Source organism: Puma concolor, chromosome B2 (assembly GCF_028749965.1).
Source record: "Puma concolor isolate L17-30 chromosome B2, mPumCon1.1.hap2, whole genome shotgun sequence".
Taxonomy (NCBI): domain Eukaryota; kingdom Metazoa; phylum Chordata; class Mammalia; order Carnivora; family Felidae; genus Puma; species Puma concolor.
The window spans coordinates 39,062,640-39,079,823 of record NC_141671.1 but is presented as its reverse complement, the minus strand read 5'-3'; the positions used below and the strand labels follow the sequence as shown (position 1 = coordinate 39,079,823).

At 48.1% G+C, this 17,184-nt stretch overlaps 1 protein-coding gene across 5 annotated transcripts in view; it reads right to left on the bottom strand.

Moving 5' to 3' along the window:
- Positions 1-9,803, bottom strand: part of DAAM2 (dishevelled associated activator of morphogenesis 2) — a 119,800-nt gene extending 109,997 nt beyond the window's left edge. For 2 of the 5 annotated variants that reach the window (XM_086706764.1, XM_086706771.1), the window contains exon 1: positions 9,647-9,803. The gene's annotated coding sequence lies outside the window, so the exon portion shown is untranslated. Of the gene's footprint in view, positions 1-8,924; positions 9,295-9,646 lie in introns of those variants that run through there. The other 3 variants (XM_086706766.1, XM_086706768.1, XM_086706765.1) reach the window with 2 other exon arrangements.
- Between the last annotated feature and the right edge of the window lie 7,381 nt (positions 9,804-17,184).

Here is a 17,184-nt window from a genome sequence, read left to right as displayed (position 1 = left end):
CCCAGGGGCTGTGCCCATAAATCCGGTCTATCAGCTCTGGTAGCCCCAGCTTTCACTTAGACAGGCACAGATATCAATAACATGATCCATTCAGGGCAGCAGTGATGGGGAATCATCATCTGTGTGTCTAGAAAAGGCAGCTCCTAACTCTGGGCAGCTCCTATCCCAGTGCCACATGACAGGTGACAGACTGATAAATATGTTGACAGAGATTAAAAAGAAAAGAAGGGTTAAAATGGCCTGGCCCTACTACTGCCCCAAGTCCACAGAAACTCTGAGTTTGCTTCAAGCTAACTTCAAAGCCACCTTTGGCGGTGTGGGAATACTGACCCATCTTCCTGCTGACATGGAGTTTACTCCCTTCCCTTGCCACCTGGTCCTGGGACCTTGAGGCTGGGGAACGCGGTGTCTGGGAGGAAGTGAGGGAGGGTTGACACTGCCCTCCAGGAATGTGGTCAGACATTGAGCCGTGAGTCTAGGTCCCTGAGTCTGGCACACGGTGCATCCATCACACAGGCAAGCTTTGCTTTGGCACGCGGGCAGGCCATCAGTATCGTGACCCGAAAGGCTGAATATTCAACACAGCACCAAAGGTTGCCCCCATGCTTAGGACAAAGCAGAAAGAAACAAACGCTCCCTAAGGGCAAATCAGATCTGGCAGAGACCCATGCCGGCATGACGCGAATACCTATGTGATATGGGGGCAGGAAGGCAGCCTCCCAGTGGACCAGCAGGGTTCTTGAGACTGCGCCCCTCAGCATTACAGAAACACTGGCAAGATGCAAAGGAATTCCCAAAGGTCAACTTGTCTAGTGCCCCCCATCTCCAGACAGGATGGCAACAAAGCCATCTGGTTGAGCTTCTACACAGATACACCTACACCCATCAGCCTAGCATGGGGAGGCAGGGGCAAATGAAAATTTGGCAGTAAAAATTAAAACATTTGCTCAGTCTATCCAGTTAGGACACCACCTTATTTGTAAGGAAACCTAGTTGGGTCTCACCTAGAAAACACACAGAATAGAGCACAAGAAAAGAATGCACTGTGTCATATTCTAGAAATAATGGACTAGAAAATAATGGTCTGCTCCAATGTGGAATTTAAGATACAAAACAGATGATCATAAGGGAAGGGAAGCAAAAACAATATAAAAACAGAGAGGGAGGCAAACCATAAAAGACCCTTAAATACAGAGAACAAAGTGAGGGTTACTGAAGGAGTGTTGGGTGGGGGGTGGGCTAAATGGGTGAAGGGCATTAAGGAGGATGCTTGTTGGGTTGAGCACTGGGTGTTATATGTAGGGGATGAATCACTAAATTCTAGTCCTTAAATCATTATTACGCTAGATGTTAACTAACTTGGATTTACGTTAAAAAATGCAAAATACAAAAATACAAAAAAGAAAGAGAAAAGAAAAAAGAAAAAAGAATGGGCTGCTCCAAAACAAGTTCATATGAAGTAGTCAATATTTCTGGAGCAGGCAGGGGGTTCTCTGGAAGGGCTCTTGAGGTCATCATCTCACCACGCAGCCTCAGTCAACCCCATGTGGAGCCCTGAAGCTGGGATGCCCTTTAGAATCTTCCCACATTGGTCTAGAGGGGCCAGGCCTTCATCACGCCCATCAATCATTGGATGCAGGTGACCCAAGAGAGGAGTGTGGGCAGGAGTGATGATAGGCAGGGCAACTCTCTTCAGTGGGCTGACCACTGCCAGCGCCACCTGCCACTGGGGTCAGGCCAGAGCAAGGGTCAGGGTGGCACAGTATATGCCCGCTACTCAGAGATTTGGCCCCAGGTGATCTGAGTGTAGAGTCTTCACGCCTGACCATTAAATTACACTGCCTGATTTGTTCCATCGGGACGGTTCTCCCATCTAATGGATCAGTCTTTGACATTTTCTACTGCCTTCCTGCATGGGCAGTGATGGAGGAGAACCAAGCAGGGAAGGCTAAACTGATGAGAAGGTGGGGGGGGGGGGGGTCGGCCACAGGGCCTGATGCCCAATAGCTTTCCCAGGGGACAAACGAGGCCCACACAAAACGTGCACTCATATCCCAGATAGTCGCCAGGGCTATGTACATCAATCACTCAGCCTGAGTGCCAGAATGCAGCTTTCCTGGGTGATGGATGCTTGATATGTCAGACGCAAGGACCCAAACTGGTGATCATCAGGATGAAACCATGTTTAATAACTGACTGATGTTAAAATAAATAACCCCACAAGAATGGCATGATCTCAAATATATAGAGCCGTGGGTGTCTCGGCCTAAAGAAATCAGACAAAATAAAAAGAAGTTTGATGCATTGCAGGGATAACCTTGATAGATGCTCAAGGGGAAGAAAAGTATGCTGCAGAGTAATGTGCAGTTAGACTCAGTTTCATGAAAAACATTCAAACAACAGCCGCTATGCCTGAATACACACCTGCAGGTATTTGTATGAACAAGGGAAAAGACAAATATAATCCTAGGCTATTGACATTAATTGTGAGGGTGTGGAGAGGGGGTATTCACTTTCCACTTGTCTTTTTGTATTTCTAGATGATGCCCATTCACTTGTTTAAGTAAAAATTATTCATAATTTGGAAAAATCAAAGAATATGCTTTTTAAAATTATCAGCATCGTGTCATGTGCATAGTGGGGTCCCATATAAAAGTATTATTTCATTTTCTCTCCCCCCTCACCTCCATCAGGGCAGCTCCTAGTTGTCCACTAGGGGTTGATCAAAAGGCCGAGATTTTTCTGCGCCCTCCCCTTAATCATTAGAAGAGAACTTTATCTTAATATTCTTCCACACACAATATGCATCTGCCATCAAAATAAATCTGCCACTAAAATCTATAAAAATTATGCAACATGTTCTGTAGTCAAATGACAATGCTGACCATAGCAAGCCAACTCCCAATTATCTTGGCACATATACATGGAAAGCCCAGAGAAGCCAAAACCCAACTTTTCACCACATCTGCCGACAAGAAGCCAAAGGCTTGGTTTTATGTTTCTCTCATCTTTCCCTGTCCCTGGCTACTCCTCAGGAGAGGTGTTCCAGAGGGCAAGAACCAACAGAGAGTACAGAGATGGTCCACAAAGGGTCCACATAGTCTATAAACTGGGTGGTTCTATATGGTTGACTATGGGGATTTGTTCTTGCCCATTAGTACCTGGGCAAAGCCCTACTCTTTCCTCAAGAGTTAATTCAGAAATCACGGAGTTGAACCAAGGGTCTAATTGACATTGTTGGGCTACCAGGTGTGGATTCAACAAGGCAATTTGACTTTTATGAGCTCCAAACATGTAGAAGGCATGAAGGAGACTCAGTTCTTCCTTGCCTGCTAATGCAATGTGTTAAATGTTATGACAGAGTTGTGCGCCATGTTTGTGGGAGTGAGGAAGAAGGAGTGATTGGGGCAGGCGGGGAAAGCCTTGCAAACGGCATTACAGGGGGAAGCAGACACCTGAGCAAGCCTGGCAGGACAAGTGGACCAGGAAGACAAGGACTGAGGAAGGTCCTTTCAGGTAGACAGAACTATGAACAAGGATACAGAGGTAGGATATGCTTGTGAGACCAGGTTAAGTGCAATAAAACCTAAATTATCCCCTGGAGGAATGATGGGACTTGCTGGTCGACACAGCAGCCAGACATTCAGGAGCATCGCACTAACACACCTGGGGGGCCTGGCCTGACCTGTGCCATCTTAAAAGGACACCCGTTACCTCCGAAACCAGTTTTTCTTCATCACCCCAGCTCATTATCTTTGCCTACCACATCCCTTACTCTGCCTGTAATACTGGCTTCGGATTTTGACTTTAATCTAGTTCGTTTCCTTTCACTTGGTTAATTGCCAGAAACTACAACCATTACAGCGAGAGCTAACATTTGTTGAGTGCTTCCACGAGGCCAGGGGTTGACAATCCTCTCAACCATCCTGCGAGGGCCGTATTATTTATTATCATCCCCCTTTTTCAGGTGAGAAAACAGACTCAGAGAGGTAAATAATATGCAAGGTCTTACAACAGGTAAGGGGGGCGCACCAGGATGCAAGCACGGGTTTGTCTGATTCCCCCACATTCTGGACCACCATGCCATCATGTCCCTCCCTAAGATATACTCTCTGTTCGTGTCTGAGATTCAGAGCAGGAGCCATCAAACTTCTTCTGTTAAAGGGCCAGACAGTAAATATTTTTGAGCCATACAGTCTCTTTCACAACATTCAACTCTTGCCCTTTTAGCATGACAGCAGCCAGAGAGAATACATAAACAAATGTCATGGCTGCATTCCAATAAAACTTTACTTATAAAACAAGGCCAGCAGTCTGGATTTGGCTGTTGAAACTCCTGGCTCCTAATCTACAGTAGTTTGTTCATTCTTTCATTCAATTAGCCAACAATTACTGAGTGTCTACCTTGTACCCGGCACGACCCCAGGTTAGGGGGATACAGGGAACACCACACAAGTGCCTGCCCTCATGAAGTGTAATCTAAGCAAAGAGTTGGCTGTGTGTGTGTGTGTGTGTGTGTGGAGGGGGGGTTCACCCATGCCTGCTACCCTGAATATTAACCTTGGGACCCTTCACTCTTTCCTTAAACCTTAGGCTCTCTCACTCACACTTCGGATCGCTTGGGGAGCTTACAAAACTGTCAATGCCTGGGCCCCACTCCCCAGAGATTCTAATTTAATTGGCCTGGGGTGGGCCCAGGTTTTGACATGTTTACAAGCTTCCCAGGTGATTCTAAGGTGCAGCCAGGGATGCAACAGAACTGCTTGGGCAGCTATTGCCTTCCTGTTTCTTCCACTCACTTAAGGTGTGAAAGAGGGGAAGTCCTTTAAGCTCTCAGATTCTGAGCTGTAAAACAGGGTGCAGGCCAATCTCATAGGATTATTCTAAGGATGAAATGAGGCCACATGCCTTTCAAACTGTAGGCCGTTACATAAATGTAAGGTACTATTGTTACCGTGTCATTATTATTCCGTTTTAATGGTAGGTACTGCCTCAACGACTTCTCTCCCCAGTTTTGACTTTGATTCTTTGAACCAAGACAGCATTTGGGATTTCTAAAACAAGCTGTATGGAGGGTTCGCTAATAGCCCGGGTTCATGGGTCAGTGAGCTGGTGGCCTTTCCTTTCTTCCAGGAGAGGATCACATGGGGCTATTTGTTTGACATGGGGAACACTGATCTGTGCCGCCTCACTTTTGTATTAAAGGTCTCCATCTCCAGGCTGAGATAGCTGACCTTTGAGCACTGATGTTAAGCCCTGAATAAGTAGCTTATTTGCTTTGACTCATGGACAAATGTCCAAAGCCATGCACTTTCTTAAGCTTAGAACCAGAGAGGGAGAAGGCACTAACATTTTGCTAAGCTCCGAGCACTTGGCTAGATCTTTCCCATATATATTTCATGTTCAGTACAACCCTGGGAAGTAAAAAGAGTCATTGTTTTCATTTGACAGATGAAAAAGGATCAGAAACAATGCATCGCTTGGAACCTGAGGATTCCAGAACTCAAACCTGGGTCTACTTGATTCAGAAGCTCCTTCCACCGCATGGCGAGGCATCCTACAAATAACTCAGCTCCCCTCTGGCCAGGACTCAGAGATAGAAAATTGCCTAAAGTTTATTTTTTCTAGGTTTTTTTTTTCCCTTTGCTCTGCTTTTTTTTTTTCTGTGGACAGGAGACCCAGAAAGAACCCCACGACACCTGTTAACACCCATAGTCTGATAAACCTTGCACATTACTGGCATAACGACACATACAAATCCACAGAAAAAGCAATCTCCCTCTGCACAGCATCTTGACAGTGCAGTTTTATAACCTCATAATGAAACAAAAAACAAACAAACCAAAAAATGTGAGAAGGGAGCTGGAGAAACAGATACTGCCAGGAGCGAGGAATTCACTGATCCCCCGATCTGGGCCATCTCAAGAGAAGTTGGCCACTGGCTGAGCCTCTGAAAAGTCATCCCAGGCCACAGTTAAAGAGAGAGCTTGAACAAAACAGAAACAAATGTGATCTTCAACATCTTAAATGTCAACTTGAAGGATAACTTAGAAGCTCTGCGATGGGCCATGAGAACCTGCAGCTGCCCTCTCCAGTACTGTCCGATGGACTAGCCAACTCCCCAAGACAGTGTATCAACCGGGGGCAGCCGCCCCACCCCATATGCCCCAGAGGTGCTTACAGATAGCTGAACGTCCATACTTTACAACCCATCGGAGTTGGCTGCTTAATCAACCTCCGACCTCAGGCTGGTTCTACAAGACTCACCTGGTTCTCGAGCTTCCTGCCCCGCCCCCGCCACACACATACAACCTTCTCCCTCCTGAGAGATCTCCACCACAGAAGTGGTTTCTAGACCAGATACTCAGGATGCCTGCTACCTTCTTCCACATGCTCACGCATGCTCACTCTACTGGTCACCTTCTCTAGAGGGCAGAAATACGGGTAACCTGGGCCCTAGGACTGCCACCCACTGGCCCTCAATAATGGAAAACAGGTGGCCAGAGCTGGGGAAAGGTCCTTTCCCCAAAACCTAGACTCCCGATGGCTGAAAAATTAAGAGATAAAATTATGCTATCCCCTTTATCAAGGATCTACAACATCACTAGCTCTGTTCTTAGTTCTTTTCCATAAATATCATTTTTGTAATAACCTTGTGGGGTAATTATCCTCCTTTTACAGATGAGGAAGCTAACACGCAGAAGGAAAAAGTAACCTATATGCCAGGTTCCTAATTCTCTCCCAGGGCAATTTTCTCTGAGGTCTGCACTCTTTCCATCTTGCCGGGGTATACCTCAAGTCCAGCGCCAAAGGGCACAGGATCCCCAAACACAGAGGCTCTGGCTGTGGAGACCTCCTCTGCTATCAAAGCCCAAGTTGTTCTTCCTGCCAGGTGTGTTTGCCCTTCAGACCTTCAGGGGAGCCTGAGAATGCATCCTCTCTAAATATTCTCATCTCAGAGACGACCCAAGAGCAGGCCAGAAGCTGGAGCTGACAGAAGAAGCAGGGAGATCAGTGGCCTGGGAATTCGACCTGGGTCTGAAGTTGTTGAAATGTCTCCCACAGCAATCCCAGAAAGGTTAGAATCCCACCAACGCTCCAGAGAAACCCCACGCGATGAAAGAGTTGAAAGCCCTCGACTGGCCTGAAGGAGTCTTCTGATGGGACAAGAGTATTTCTGAGAGTCTGTCTCCTCTGGGTCCCCCCTGCCCCTGGGTCTTCAGCCTTCTATTTGCAAATATTGGGAATGAGTGGCGATGTTTAAAATTGGTACTTCCACTGGCTCCACTAAAATCAAAGAAGCCTGTGCCTCATTAATGATTTTGCTGCCTCCCAGCCACCTGCAGGTAGGCATGCCCTTGCCTTTACCCCTGGATCCCAGGCTCTTCAGGAAGGGGCAGAGTCTAACCTGTTTAGTTTCAAAAACTCCGGGGGCGGGGGGTTGGGAAAGCAGACCCGGGAGAGAACATGTTCCCACAGAAAGCAGTAGGCTTTCCACCTCCCCCACACTCACCAAAAGAAAACACATTCACAGGCCTCCCTACTGGTCCTGCCCTCTCCGCCTCCCGCTTCCTGAACTCCTGACTTTTTTCAGAGTTCTAACGCCCAGGACAAGTTTCTCTCCTCTTCTTGTCCTGATGGGGGCACGAGTATTCACTCAGCATCCCAGGATGTGGAGGAACAGTTCTGAAAACTCAGGAGTGAGCGTGCAACTAGCGGGCAGCAAGACCATAATAGCCTAGTTGTTTTTTGTAAAGGAAGAACCACCGGGAGTCGGATGCAGCTCCCAGCACAGAGGAGAAATGGGCTGTGTGTGCTGTCACGGCAGAGGCCAGGACCATCCCCGCACAGTGACAAACGAATAAACATGAGCCTGCACGTGCATGCCTCGGTACCCAGCTACCCGTTTACGTGCACTTTTGTTTACACGGCCCTTGGGATGGTTTCCTTCTTCTTCATCACATTGAAGGCAAAGACATAACTCCTGAAGCGAAAACGAGTCTATTTCCGACACTGCTGTCTGCTTCCCTAAGGGTCAATTTGTGTAATTTCTAAAATCCACCCCAAATCTCGAACTTCCTGCGGGTCCGTTTTTACATCTAGATTTCCTCCCTGTCCTGTACATTCTCTCATTTTTTTTCCTAGGACACAGGGAGGGTCCAGCAACCTTCCTCCCACCCAAACGTTGTAGGCTGGCTCTGTTGCAAAATATAAAACCAGAGACCAGGCTAGGGCAGAGCTGAAAAGTCTCTCATTGTGGTCACTGGTTCTTGGACCCAACACTGACATCCAGTGATATGCAGTGGGCCATTCAGGGCTGGTGGACCCACACAGCCTGCACCCCAGCCTCCTGAGAGCACAATCTCCCTCTACTTCCTAGGGAAAATCCATCCCCTCCAGTAGCCCACTTTTCAGAGAAATCCAAGAAACTGACACCAAACCCGGAAGAGGGAGAAGCACTAAACTAAACTTTCCAAAGATGGGAAGTTGCTTTCTTTGCCCTGTAGACTTCAAGGAAAGCCCTCCAGGGAGTGTTCCCTGGAGAGGCGTAATCTGCCTTCCTACCTTCCCAGGAACTTTGCAAATCCACCACAGAGCTGTGGAAAAGTAGCCAAGGCAGAGAGAGAAGAGTTAAATCAAGCCCAGACCTCAGCAATCTGTGTTCAATTTTGATAAAAATCTCTCTCCCTCTCCCCCACCACCCCCCTTCCTCCACCCCACGGTTCAGACATGTCTCTTTATGTTAGGAGCTTGCATCTTGTTTGGGGCACCGCGGCGCTCGCTCCCCGAGAACCAGGCGCGTCCCTCACCTTGGGCACATGTGACAGTCGCATCCATCCCTCTCCCGGGGCAGGACCCGACCCAGAACCGCAGTGTCCTGGCCCCACCGCCGCCTCCTCCTCATCCTCCTTACAATTAATTACCTGCCTCCAGACCGGATCCTGCCTTCCTCGGTTAAGTCAAAGTCTCATTGCCTGATGTCAGGGCCACAGCAGGAAGCTGGGCGGCCGCCACAGGTGCCGAGGTCCCTGGAGTCAGGACCCCCTTTCTGGGATGCTCCTTCTCTCGCCCAAGGTTCCCCACTGCGGCTGAGAGCAAGAACCTCCCGCTCCCCCTGCCCTGCCTGCTGGCCAGAGGCCAAGTTTGCAAATGGGAGCTGGGGCTTGGGAAGAGTTAAATCACCCGAATAAAGGCACAAGGCTGAGCCCCGGGAAGAGCCACCACCACAAAGTTGTCAGTTTGGGGGGTACCGGCTAACGTTCGTTGGTCCACTTGTGACAACAAGGAATCCGATTTCAAAGCCACACACAAAAAAAGCATTTCTTTAAAAAAAAAAAAAAAAGTTTTCCAAAGACACTTCCTGCGTCCAGATGTGCCAAGACCGACAGACAGACACACACGCAAATCACGCCCCGTACACACACAGACACGCACACAGGCCCCGGGAGCCCCCTCGAGGGCCGCTGGCTCCCGCAAACACTTTGCAGAAACACAACAGGCAGCCCGCGGAGGGGCCGCCTTTTCAGTCCCCTCTCGGCGGTGCAGAGAAAGCAAGGGGGGGAAGCGTGGAGGTGCCGGCAGAAAGCGCCCCGCCGCCCCGCCCGGCCAGGCGCGAAGCGGAGCAGAGGCAGGGCCGCGCACTTACTCCGAGGACCCCATGGCGCGGCCGCCGCTCCCCGCAGCCCCGAAGCCGCCGCCGCCGCCGCCGCCGCCGCCGGCCGCCGCTCGCCCCGGCTCCTCTGGGCGCCCCCGGGCTCCGAGAGCGGGCGGCGCGGCTCCCCGCCCGGCCGGCCCGCGCCCCCGCCCGCCCCGCTCTGACGTCAGGCGTCTTGGAGCGGGATATTTATGGCAAGGATACTCTGAACGTTCCCTAGGTAGAGTTCTGATTGCAGTTCCTTGGGATTTGTAATTTTCACACTTTCAGACAGAGAGGAGGGGAGGGAGGCAGGGCGAGCGCGGCCGGCAGGGCGAGGCAGACAATGAGGGTAGCTGTTTCCAACTTTGGCAAGAAGCCTTCCCAGGGCTCCCTCTGTTTGGGAAACAAGTAAGGGTCAAGGAGGCCAGAGTGGCGACCTGGGCAGCGGGGGGGTTTCTGCCCGCTCCTCCCCTGGGGAAGGGGCTGGAAGACCTGGTCTGAGCCGGCCGCGGGGTCAGGTGCTGGGGGATGCCTCTGTTCCCCAAAGTGTGCTCCCGTGGGAGAAGGAGTCCCAGGAAGGTGCTAGGGCCAGGATAGAGATAAATCAGGCAGACCAGTACAGCTAATTAGAAGCCCTGGTCCACACCCTAACAACTTTTCCATTTCTTCTTTGGGAGTGTGTACGTATAAAAAAAAAAAAAAAAAAAAAGTTTATTTTTATTAAATTACGTTCCACACTCCCTGCCTCTGTATAGCTTTTCCAACTCAGTGCCAGTCAATTCATCTTACTTTACTGCTTATATAGAGAGTTTGAGCCGTTTACAATAGCTCTTATTCATGCTTTTAGAAAATTGCTTTTAATTTTTTTTTCTTCAATGTGATTGTGATCCACCTCTGTGACTGGGACTGGAAATTGCCTCAGTCAAGAGCAACGGTCTCTTCCATGATTGGCACCATCCTCAGGGTGAGCATTCCATCTCCAACACCCCCCACAATCCCAGGAGTGTGCAGGCTGATGGTGCCCACACCAGATGATGACCCATGCAGTTTTCTAAGCGTTTAAGACCCGGAACCAGCGATCGTCTGTCCCTCCACCTAGCTAAAGGGGCTTAGGGAAATGGCTTGGCTTAAGGGCCATCTTTCAAGAGTGGAGAAAAAGAGGTCTAATGCTTTATCCTTCGTGATTCCCGAGGATTGGAGAATAAACGTAATTGCTCATGCAGTTCGATAACATAAATGTGTAGGTATCCAGCTCCCCTTAAACGGAAAGGAGCACGGATAACCGCAAAGCATCACTAAAAAAACACAACTTTAGTGAACTTTCCATTAGCCCAGATGGGGTAGAGGTGGGGGGGGGGGGTGTCTTAACCACAGTTACCGTGCAGCAGGGATTCAAGGAGTTGGAATGTATTTACCCCTTTGGCAGGAGCTGGTTAGGGCTGATTGCCAGAAGGAGCCAAGTCTTGGGCCTGGGCCTCTTGGTGGGGGACAGCCAAAATGTTTTGGTCCAAGCCACAAAGGGCCCACAGCCCTGCTGTTTGGTCACTGTCAGTTTGCCCTCCTGAGCATAATAGCTCACTGCCACCTCCCTCCATCCCCTTCCTCCCATCAAGGCTCCACTGGCAGGATGAATCCTGCTCTGTAGTAGACTAAAAATCGGCTTCCAAAAGCCAGTGACGGACCCCTTCTCTAAGGGGTCTACACTAAGGAACTCAGGAAACTGAAGTCTACGATATTCACTGCTCCGGGCTCCCTGGTGCTAGGGATAGCTAAGAAACCCGGTTCTGGCCAGTGAGGCTGGCATGCAGAAGACAAGGGTCAGCTTCCATGAAAACTCTTTAAGAGAAGGTCAGATTCAGGATGGCATGCCCCCTCAACCCCTTGGCACTCCCTATTCCTCTTTCTGCCACTTTTGCTCTTTTGGAACATGGATATGATGCCTGGAGAGACAGCAGCCATCCTATAACCTTGAGAACAGAAGTTACTCACTTGAGGAGGATGGAGCAGAAAGATAGGAGTTCCCCTGACTTCTTTTTAGGTGAGAAAAATAAATTTCTATGTGTTTAGATGATTGTTTGAGTCTTCTGTTGTTTACAGCCAAATATAACCTTACTCGACACACTCCCAATCAATTCACCAAGATATGATATAATGTTGGGACAATTCCTGAGCATTAAATTATAGGTATCATGATTATTTTTAATGTGATACTTCGTGTTGGCATAATTCTTTATAGTTTTCAAAGCCTATTCTCATATATCTCCTCTGAACCTCACAATTTTGGGAGCTATCACTGTAACTTCCCTTTTCTGTATATAAGAGAAGCCAGATTTGGTAAATATCCTGCCCAAGATCACACAGTCAGCAAATAAGTTACCTTGGATGCTACCCTAGTTCCTCTGACTCCAATTCTGTGGATTTTCTGCAACATTTTTAATAACACAACAACAACAAAAAAAATCCAGTGAAGAATCTTTATTCCTACTAAACGGATGTGAATTCTAGTTACTTCAACCAAGATGAAGCAGTTTGCAAATAAATTCTGGAACCGGAATGTACCGCAGTCCAATTGGGAATTAAGTCCAGTCTTCTGTCTCCCGGGATCCGCATGACCTACCAGCTACCCTCTGACATGCTGTCCTGAATCCCTGCAATTGCTCTTTCTAAGGTCAGTGACCTTTTGTATGAATCGGTCTTGTCTCTCTTCATTCTCACATCCTTTAAAATGCTTACACGACCCCTTTCTTGAAGCTCCCCTTTCTCAGGGACATCTTCCAGTCATTACAAACTCCTTGTGTGGTTTCTCTTCTTGGTTCTTCCTTCACCTACATGTTGATGCTCCCAGGGAATCTGTCAGTGGTTGTCCTCCTGAGAGTCATGGACTGTCCTTTGAGTTCATCTTCTCTCGCGAATTCCACCACAAGCTCTTGGGGAAAGTCAACCATTGTCTCTACAACCAAATGTATATGCCAACCGCCACTTCCTCTCAACTTTAATCCCACTTTTCCAACTCTTTATTGTCTATATTGCCCAGCATGTGGCAATCCTTAAATAAATGGTATGTATTTTTAATTATTATTGTTTAAACAAAAGATGCAGGAAAGTTACTAAGGCATAAGAGAATTTTACGACTGACTCATTTCTAGTTATCGGGAAATAGGATGTGACTATTCTCCTTTGAAAATCATGCCACAGGCTAATCTAATTGTCCATGGTCATAAGAAGTTATGGTGTAATTTATAGAAATTAGCAACATCCAGGGGCATTTGGGTGGCTTAGTCGGTTAAGTGTCTGACTTCAGCTCAGGCCATGATCTCACAGTTCATGGGTTCAAGCCCCACGTTTGGCTCTGTGCTTACAGCTCAGAGCCTGGAGCCTGCTTTGGATTCTATGTCTCGTTCTCTCTCTTCCCCTCCCCTACTCATGCTCTGTCTCTGTCTCTCAAAAATGAATAAACATTAAAAAAAAAAAAAAGAAATTAGCAGCATCAGTCCAAACAGAAATGCAATGGCAGACCTAATGAGAAATAGAATATCCTCATTAACTCCTTTTAGAATTAACTCCATTTACAATATCCTCATTAACTCATTCCAGGCAAAGAGAGAGAAAGGAAAGAATTAAAGATGAGGTAGGAAAAGGCCAGAGACTTAGGGGTGGTGTGTGGGGAGCATGAAAGGGATAGGAACAAGGGAAGTGAGGCTGTGCAAGGGAATATTCCAGGTCTGTGAGAGGGGAGTCCATCCCTGCCCAGGTGAGCTTTTCAGGTTCCGTTGGGAAAGGAAGCAGGAGAAGCTCATGGAAACCTGTGGATTTCACTGCTAACGAGATGTTTTTGAGGCCAATGAGCCCTGAAGAATCCATAAAGTGGGAGAGGCCTTTCCAGGTCATGTGATTTACCCTCTACACCCCTTACACCCCTTCCTCCAACCCACAGGTTCTAATGTAGGGAGGCGCCCCCTATTCTCAGGACTGCTGGGGAGGAGGCTCCCTCTCCATCTGTCAGTCATTGGCGTGTTCCAGACATGTCCCCTGATCACACAGTGAGACTCTGTGTAGCACACTGCTCATCTAGAAAAGCCTGCTTCTTCACTGAGAGATCCCCAAATAGTTCACCAAGTTTGTCCTGGCTTCCAGTCGACCATGTCCTTCCAAGGCTCAGCCTATTCATGGGGAAAAGCAGGCTTCACAAAGGTCTCTCCTTGCTCACTCCCGAGGGGTACAGTTCCTGGTCTATACTGCATGGACCTCGGCAGCACTCACTGAAGACCTTTTGGAGACTGAATGAGAATCCCGTGAATACACCATCTAATCGAGATGAGGCTCTCCGTGTATAACATACCCCTTTCCCTGATTTACTGACACGGGCTATAGAATCATGAAGAGAACTCGTTAGAATCAGAGACCTTAGTAAAATCCCCAGCCTTGCTTCTCAGTGCTGTGTGGTCTCAGCATTTCTGAAGCTTAGTGTTTGTGACAGTTAATTTTATTTGTCAACTTGTCTCAGCCACAGTGCCCAGATATTTGGTCAGCCATTATTCCAGGTGTTCTATAATGATATTTTAGGGTGAGATTGGCAGTTAAATTGGAGAACCTCCATGATGTGGGTGGGCCTTATCCAATCAGTAGAAGGCTTAATAGAACAAAGATTGGTCTCCAAGATTCTGTCAGCAAATGGCCTTCAGACTTGAACTGTAACTCTTCCCTGGGTCTCCAGCCTGTCAGCCTACCCCACATCAGATTTCGTACTTATCAACCCTCCACAATTGCATGAGCCAACTCCTTAAAATAAATGTATCTATCTACCTACACACACATGTGTGCACACACACACGCACAAATCTTGAGGGTTTTGTTTCTCTGGAGAACCCTAGTACAATGTTTCTCTTCAATAGCAGGGGATGTAGGGGCACCTGGGCGGCTCAGTTGGTCGAGCGTCTGACTCTTGATCTCAGCTCAGGTCATGATCATGGGATCTAGCCCTGTGTTGGGCTCTGCTCTGAGCATGGAGCCTCCTTGGGATTCTCTCTTTCTCTCCATTTGCCCCTCCTCTATTCACACACTTGCAGTCTCTTTCTCTCTCTCTCTCTGTCTCTCAAAAATAAATAAAAATAAATAACATAGGATGAAGATTATTCCATCCCAGATCACTGTTGAAATGGTCAAATTAAGGAAAAAAGGTTTCTCTCATCCCACCGTGTAAGCCCTCGTCAGAATCACTCCACGGACCCCCAGGTTCTGCTCAGGAAAGTGCCAGACTCTGTACCAAGGGTACTGTTAGTGCCCAGAAGGCAGAAGAAGCTTGTTCTAAACTGGACCCAGTTCAGCAGGGACATGTCACCCCTCAGGCATTTTGATCATAGGCCCCATCCTGCTTCTCTTACTGATAATAAGAGATGCAATCTTCATTGTTTAGAACAGGCCTCCTGGCCTCCTATTGTCAAGACATAACTTCCAACCATACAACTAAAGACAGAAAAAGTCCAGAGCTACCACAGTTTCTTCCTGGAAACGATGAATAGTGCACGCACTGCTCAAAGATGGCTTACTTAGGTCCTCACTGTGGTATAGTAGAAAGGCCTCCAAATATGGTATCAGAAAAACCTGGTTTCTAATCCCAGTTCTGGCTTTTACAGCTGAGTAAGAACATCTTCTCTGAAAACTACAGTTTAACAGGAGTATCAACCCCATGGTGCAGAGTGAGAACCAAATTACAGAATGTCTGTACCTTACAGATGGCCATTGTTCTTTTCCTTCGCTTCGTCCCTTCCCGTCTCCTCCCCTGGCACCACCAACACAGACAGACACACGGCTCCTCCGTTAGTTAACACCGACAATGCACTTAACAGTAATGCACAATTCACCAGGTTCCTGGCATCCAGTCCTCTGCAAGCCTCTTTGCCCAGAGTTAAGAAACTTCCCCTGGATCAGACATGACCACACCAAATAGGCAGCGATTGGAAAATTGCCCCATAAAAGCCGTCTCCTTCCGAGGCGCAGGACTGCATTTTTTGAGAAGCCTTCTCAGGTTGTTTGCAGTGGCTTCGAGGGTCGGCTCTGCTGCCTTGCCTACGTCAAAACCCTAAGTGTTTAACCACAAGACACACAATCCCGGGACATCGTGGCGGCGGCCCTCCACCCCCACGGCGAGGCAGGCCACGCGTGTGTCTAATCTGGTATGTGGCCCCCCAGCAGGGCCAGTGAGGCACCGCACCTGGCCAGATAGAGGATGGACTATCACACAGTGTGCACAGTGCTCGAGTGGGCGGGAAAGGGGGTGAGATTCCTTCCCACCCTCCCAAGACACGGTATGATCAGAGCCTAAGGTCCGCAAGCTGGGAAAGGCCACGCTCGCTAGTAGCCACAGCTTCTCGTGTTATTTCTGGAGTCAGAATATTTGCACACTCACGACTGCATACAAACTCCCATTCTAGTCCCATTTTCAGTAGCTCAAAACCCTGTGAAAAATAACACTCAGGGCCAAGCGTGTCAGTTAGCTTCAGAGTAAAGTTGTATTTTGAAATGTGAGAGAAAGGAATCTTCCCAACTGATGTCTACTGAGGGTGAGAATGGGTCACACACACACACACACACACACACACACACACACTTTTCTCCATTGAAAAATAATTTGAGACTGCTTACAGTCTTCAAGCATGTGTGACTCCGGGCTGGTGTAGATGTGTGTGTATTCAACTGAGCAGGAACTTGTGACTTCAGGAGAAGCATGACATGTTTCATCATTCGGTGGTTTTGTCTTTTAAAGGAAAATATCTTAAAAATGGCAAAGTGATGATGTTAGGAATCTGTTCTTAATTACCACTCAGTAACTTGGCAATCTGTTTTATCCCATTCATTTCTTTTGGAAAGTTCTCAGTAACTCGTCTTTTCAGTTGTGTGCGCACAACCTCTCTCTCTCTCACTCTCTCTCTCTCTCTCTCTCTCTCTCACACACACACACACACACACACAGAGAGATAGATAAAACCCACCTGGGTTGCCCTTGGAAAGAGTACAGGACATTTGCACACTTAATGAATTCTCCTGTAAATATGCACAAGCACAGATTTTCACACTCTGGGGGAGTGTCATAAATGCCCAGTCGGTGTATATATGTGGTTTGGGACTCTGGTGAGAAGACTTTCTTACTTTCTTTAAAGAAAAGGAGGGACACCCGTGTGGCTCAGTTGGTTGGGTGTCCGACTTCAGCTCAGGTCATGATCTCGCAGTTTGGGAGTTCAAGCCCCGCGTCAGGATCTGTGCTGACAGCTCAGAGCCTGGAGCCTGCTTCCGATTCTGTGTCTCTGTCTCTCTCTACCCTTCCCCGGCTTGTGCTCTGTCTCTGTCTCTCTCAAAAATAAATATACATTAAAGAAGAGGAAAAAGGAGGAGGAGGAAGGGAAGAAGATGGAGGAGAGGAAGAAAGAAAAGGAGAAGAAAGAGGAGGAGGAGAAGGAGGAGGGGAAGAAGGAAGAAGAAAAGAAGAGAGGAGGAGGAGGAAGGGGAGGAGGGGGAGGAGAAATCCTCCTCTAATGCTGTTTGCTCTTTCA